Below are 6,993 nucleotides of genomic sequence, written 5' to 3' on the forward strand. Positions count from 1 at the left end.
TATCGGGGCTGAGGTTACTGGCCTGACCGCCCTCCCCCCGCCCCGCCCATCTATGGAAGTCGGTGGGCTTCCTGCCTTTGGAGCTGCAGGGTCGGTGATGCCTTGGGATGGCCATTGGGGCAGAAGGGGAGCAGGGGCGCCAGAGTGGGGAGTGGGGTGCTGTCATTCACCGGATGTGGTTGCTCTACTGGCTGGCTTGCTCGGTACGGTACCCTTGCCTACTTTTTACTTAAATTCCTTCTGAGAGGGTAGGTTGCTCCCCTACGGTCTGTAGTTTTTTTTGAGACAAAGGTACGTGTTCCTAAAAGTTAAGAATTCACACCTAACACCGAATGAAATCAGGCTAAGGTTATGCTACAGGGCAGGAAGTGTCAAACTTGAGTGCACGTCAGAATCATCAGAGGGCCTGTCAAGACACTGACTGCTGGGCTCATCCCCGGAGTGGGACTCAGCAGGTCTGCTTTGGGGGCAGAGAATCGTGCTTTAACAAGTTCCCAGGTGATGCTGATGTGGTGATGCGGGTGTCCTGGTTTGGGGAACACACTTTGAGAACCCTAAGTACAGTTCTCTGATGTGCTAACATTTTATTTTCGTTTCACACTTTGTAGGAAATCATTGTCACTAACGTTTGTGGGACAGGTTGGGCAGGATGCAAAGAAGGGCTTGAGGGGTCGTGTGGGCTCTCCTTGGTACCAGGAGTACCTGCATTCGGTTGCCAGGACAACCAGTAAGGCCTTGTCGCCAGCACAGCCATAGGCGGCCTGAGCCCTCTCCACTGAGGCATCCTCGAGCCCCCTCCCTGAGCATGTGTGGGGATAGAGGAATGTGGTTGGCAGCTAAGGCTGGAGGTGACGGCAGATGCCCCTGCCCCCACCACGTTCACACATGGGCACAAGGATGGAGGAGGCGTGGCCCTCACCCTGTCTTCAGCAGCCATCAGTGGTCAGTTGCTGACACCTGACCTGTTCCCTGGGCCCGAGCCTGGTGTCAGCTCATGTGAGGTAGCGGGGAATTAAGTGGGTTAGAACCTTCACTTGCCCCAGCTGCCCCCAGAGAGATGAGACAGATGAAGGCCCTCATAGGATCCCCTTGGAGGTAAAGCAAGGACAGGGCTCAGGGCCAGGCCATTGCCTCCAGCTACTTCATCCCAACAGGGGGAGAGAGATGGCTGAACCCTCCTGCCACCTGGAGTTGAGTGGCTAAAAGCCGGAACTATGTCTCCTCCCCAGAGCCCAACCAGCAGCTTCCCACATTTCTCTGCAGGCCTTAGGGACTTCCATAGCCTCTCTGGGCTTCAAACCAGTGGAGCTGGCAACTTTCCTGGAGTCAGGGGCCCTGGGGAAACTAGGGATTCCATTGTCTCCAAACCCCCATCAGGGCAGCGAGGCCCCTCAGGCTACTTGGAAAGAGAGAGGGACTACTTGACATTCCTGAGCTGCCAAGGGGCCACTGTCAGGGTTTAGGCAGGGGAAGTATACAAAAGGCAAGGGAGGGTCTGGCCAGCTGGAGCAATTTTTTGGGGGGGGCACATGAGGTTTGAAGAGAGCCCCTGTCCCAGCCCCTGCTGGGCTTCTCCACGAGCTGCTACACAGCCTCTTGGACACACTGAAGTCTCCACACCCCTACGGTGCCACCAGCCACTGTCCTGGGGTCAAATGACGTTTGTGTAGGCCGCGTAGGGGCGACAGTGGCCCAGTCGGGCAAATTTCCGAAAAAGTCTGCGCCTACCAAAAAGAGCAGTCACAAAGCCCAGGCGTTTGTTCTCCAGCAGACGCGCAAAGGGGACCCAAGTCAGAGCTTTGCGATTTGGCTTTGAGTTAAAGCTCACCACTTTTCGAGCTTGGTTATTAGGCCCTAGACGCAACTACTCAGTGAAGAGTTATTATTCATTATTCAAGAGCCCTAGCAGCCATGAAAGACTCTCCCTGGAGGCATCACTATGATGGAACAGTAGAGCTCCTTAGAATACCCCGTAGTAAAAAAAAAAGAGGCTGTGTACAAATGGCCAATTGGCATATGAAAAGATGCTCAACATCACTAATCTCAGAGAAATGCAAATCAAAACTACAATGAAGGGGGCTTACCCGGTGGCGCAGTGGTTAAGAATCCGCCTGTCAATGCAGGGGACACGGGTTCGAGCCCTGGTCTCACATGCCATGGAGCAACTAAGCCTGTGCGCCACAACTACTGAGCCTGTGCTCTAGAGCCCCCCAGCCACAACTACTGAGCCCACATGCCGCAACTACTGAGGCCCGTGTGCCTACAGCCCGTGCTGCACAACAAGAGAAGCCACCGCAATGAGAAGTCTGTGCACCGCAAGAAGAGTAGCCCCCCACTTGCCGCAACTAGAGAAAGCCCGCACGCAGCAACAAAGACCCAACGCAGCCAAAAATAAATGAATTAATTTAAAAAACAAAACAAAACAAAAAACTACAATGAGGTACCACCTCACACCAGTCAGAATGGCCATCATTAAAAAGTCTACAAAAAAAAAAGTCTACAAATAACAAACGCTGGAGAGGGTGTGGAGAAAAGGGAACACCCCTACACTGTTGGTGGGAATTTAAGTTGGTGCAGCCACTGTGGAAAACAGTATGGAGATTCCTCAGAAAACTAAAAATAGAATTACCATATGATCCAGCAATCCCACTCCTGGGCATATATCCAGACAAAACTATAATTTAAATAGATACATGTGGGACTTCCTTGGTGGTGCAGTGGTTAAGAATCCGCCTGCCAATGCAGGGGACACGGGTTTGATCCCTGGCCCGGGAAGATCCCACATGCAGTGGATCAACGAAGCCTGTGCGCCACAACTACTAACACTGTGCTCTAGAGCCCACGAGCCACAACTGCTGAAGCCCACGTGCCTAGAGCCTGTGCCCTGCAACAAGGGAAGCCACTGCAATAAGAAGCCCGTGTACCACAATGAAGAGTAGCCCCCTCTCACTGCAACTAGAGAAAGCCCGCATGCAGCAACAAAGACCCAAAGCAGCCAAAAATAAATAAAATAAGTAAATTTATAAAAATAAATAAATAAATGGTAGGGACTGTGTTTTATACAAAAGAAAAAAAAAAGATACATGCACCCCTATGTTCATAGCAGCACTATTCACAATAGCTAAGACATGGAAACAACCTAAATGTCCACTGGCAGATGAATGGATAAAGAAGATGTGGTACATATATACAATGGAATACTACTCAGCCATAAAAAAGAATGAAATACTGCCATTTGCAGCAACATGGATTCAACTTGCAATTATCATGCTAAATGAAGTAAGAAAGACAAATACCGTATGATATCACTTATATGCGGAATCTAAAATATGACACAAATGAACCTACCTACAAAACAGAAACAAAGTCAGGGACATAGAGAATAGATTGGTGGTTGCCGAGGGGTGGGAGAGGGTAGGAGTGGAAAAGTATGGGATTAGTAGATGCAAACTGGTATATATAGAACGCATAAACAACAGTAGGATAAGGTCCTACTGTATAGCACAGAGAACTATTGAATATATTCCATATCCTGTGATAAACCATAATGGAAAAGAATATGAACAAGAATGTGTATATATGTATAAATGAGTCACTTTGCTGTACAGCAGTAATTAACACAACATTGGAATTCAACTATACGTCAATTAAAAAAAACCAATAAGATATCACACAGCCATTAGGATGGCTATTATCAAAAAACACCAGTGAAACAAGTGTTAGCAAGGATATTGGAACACTTGTACACTATCGGTGGCATTGTAAAATGGTGCATCTGCTACGGAAGACAGTATGAAGTTTCCTCAGAAAATTAAAAATAGAACTACTATATGGGGGCTTCCCTGCTGGTGCAGTGGTTAAGAATCCGCCTGCCAATGCAGGGGACACAGGTTCGAGCCCTGGTCAGGGAAGATCCCACATGCCACGGAGCAACTAAGCCTGTGTGCCACAACTACTAAGCCTGCGCTCTAGAGCCCGTGAGCCACAACTACCGAGCCCACATGCCACAACTACTGAAGCCCGCGCGCCTAGAGCCTGTGCTCCACAACAAGAGAAGCCACCGCGATGAGAAGCCCGCGCACCGCAACGAAGAGTAGCCGCCGCTCACCGCAACTAGAGAAAAGCCCGTGTAGAGCAAGACCCAATGCAGCCACAAATAAATAAATAAATTTTTTTTTTTAAAAAGAGCTACTATATCATCCAGGAATCCCACCTCTAAATATCCAAAAGAAGTGAAGGCAGTGTCTCAAACAGATATCTGTACTTCCATGTTCATAGCAGCATTATTCACAATAGCCAAGAGGTAGAAGCAACCCAAATGTCCATCAACAGAGGGTGGATAAACAAAACGTGGTCTATGAATACAATGGAATATTATTCAGCGTTAAAAAGGAAGGAAATCCTGTCTCAGGCTACAAAACAGATGAACCTTGAGGACATTATGCTAAATAAAAGAAGCCAGTCATAAAAAGACAAATACTGCATGACTTCACTTATATAAAATCTCTAAAGTAGTTATAGAATGGTGGTGGCCAGGGATGGGGGAGGGGATTTGTTTAATGGGTACACAGTTTAAGATTTGCAAGATAAAATAGTGCTGGTGGCGCAGTGGTTGAGAGTCCGCCTGCCGATGCAGGGGACGTGGGTTCGTGCCCGGTCTGGGAAGATCCCACATGCCGCGGAGCGGCTGGGCCCGTGAGCCGTGGCCACCGAGCCTGCGCGTCCGGAGCCTGGGCCCCACAACGGGAGGGGCCAAAAAAGGGAGAGGGCCGGCGACCAAAAAAAAAAAAAAAAAAAAAAAAAAAGTAGTGCTGGAGAGCTGTTTCACAACAATGCAAATATACTTAACATTACTGAACTATACGATGAAAAATTGCTAAGATGGTCAACTGTGTGGGTTTTCACCACAATAAAATAAATGGAAAAAAAAAAAAGGGAAAGAGTGGGGCTGCAAAGGTCATTTAGTCTGATATTCCCAAGTCAAAGATGAGAAAACTGAAGCCCAGAGAGGAGTGACTTGCCCAGGTACACAACCCTGGCAGGACCCAATCGGTACAGGCTTGGCAGATGGCAAAATGTGACACAGCAGCGCAACGTGTGAGGCCAGGGTGGGGCTGGGCTCAGGCTTGGAGACTGTGGTTGGTGCTGGCTTGTAAGAGGTGGCCACCTGTGCGGCACTACTTAGAGAGACCTGAGTGGGTTATCTAGAAAATTCACTTAAGAGGAACAACTCCTGTGTGGCTGATGTGAGCTAACCTTCCCCGCCCCCCAACTCCAAAAGCCAAAGCCCTGAGCTCCCCCCATACCCACCCCCAGAAGCCTGCAGAGCAGGGGTGAGGGCACCCCTCACGGGGTAAAGGTGAGAAACAAACCTAGATTCAAATTCTGCTCCGCCACTGCCTGAGCCTGTTTCTACATTCCTGAAAAACAGGGAAGGACCTAACGCAGCATCCGGGACGCGGCAGGTGGTGAGTATGAAGCGTCTAGGAAGCTGGCTCACACCGTGGGCTCTGGAGCTGGGCTCATCTATTCCTATTCTGGGGCCACCATTTCCTGTATGACCTCGTGGTGCCTCGGTCGATTCATCTGCAAAATGAGGAAAACAGTACCTCCTAGGGTTGTCCTGAGGATTAAGTGAATTGTTCACGTAAAGGGTGTGGAACGAGCCCCGGGACACAGTAAGTGCTCAGCTATTATGTACTGACGCCAGAGTGTAAGGGTCACAGGCACCCCCCAGGCATCTCAGCTACTGTTTGCTCACCTGGCAGGCTCAGGCTGAGCACATCTGGCCGTGGGGATTCTCTGCCAGGTTGCCTGAACTGTTGCCTGGTGTCTCCTTGGCGCTGGGTGTGGCTGGACCGGGAGCACAGAAGCTCAGGGCAGGAACGGGCAGCTCCAGGGCCCAGACCTTCATCCTCCCTTGTCCCCTGGCTGACCCAGGATTGACCCAGGACAGAAAGAGACTGGTATGCAGGAGAGGACATAGGTGACCCCATATAATGCGGCAGGATACACCCTTCCCTGACATACTCCATCGCCTTCCTTGTTTTCCTTCCTCCATCTGACACCGTGGATGTCACCCGTGCATTGTTTTCATTGCCAGTCTCCCCGTGAGCGTCTCAGCTCAAGCGAGGTACCCCCGGCACCAGGAAAAGTGTCTGGCATATGAGTTGCCCAGCGTTTGTTGAGTGAATGAATGAACATCTGTGACAGGAGGCCTAACCGGTGAACATCCGAGGGGGCTGGGGAGACAGAAGGGATTCAAATCACTAGTGGAGTAGTGGGGAGGGCTGGGAAGAGAGGGAGAGTCTTGGAGGCGGGAGAGCGAGAGGGAAAAGGCTACTGGCTGGAGAGAGTGATAGGGTGGGGGGGCCTCGACCTACCAGCTGAGTGGCCCCAAGGTCTCAGGCCAACAGAGAAGTCCCCTCGAGGGATCACCAGCCCCAGTAAATACTGACCCAGAAGCTGCTACGCCCCACCCCCACAAGGAAGGACACCAACTGGCCTGGGCCCACATCCCTACTTGTGGGGAGGGGATCAGGCCCCACAAGGCACCTCCCAAGGCCTACCCTGGGTTCTCAGAGGACCGGGCGACTCCACCTTCTTCCACCTCTGACTACTGTCCCTTGACCAGGGCGGGGAAAACCACAGCTACCACAGGCCTTGCTGTGCTGCTGGCAGACATCACCAATCAATCCTGCCTTGCCCTGCAGGCACCAGGCAGCCTTGATGCTCTGACTCTGAGCTCCAGGCTTTCGTGACACTTGGCAGGGAGATGGCAAGGGGATCTGCCCAAGATCCCCTGTGAGGCAGCGACAGAGCCCCCGTTCTCCTGACAGCAAACCACTTCTCAGGAGAGGGAGCTGGGCTCATCCCCCAATAACCTACTGCCCCAGGAACACTGGGGAGGACTCAGTTGGTGCTCCCTCCAGCAATCCCTTCAGGATTTGGGTTTAATCCCAAGCACGAGGGCGGGCAAGGAAAGGATTTTGT

This window comes from Aethalodelphis obliquidens, unplaced genomic scaffold (assembly GCF_003676395.1).
Source record: "Aethalodelphis obliquidens isolate GAN/ISIS:26980383/991018 unplaced genomic scaffold, ASM367639v1 scaffold69, whole genome shotgun sequence".
Taxonomy (NCBI): Eukaryota; Metazoa; Chordata; class Mammalia; order Artiodactyla; family Delphinidae; genus Aethalodelphis; species Aethalodelphis obliquidens.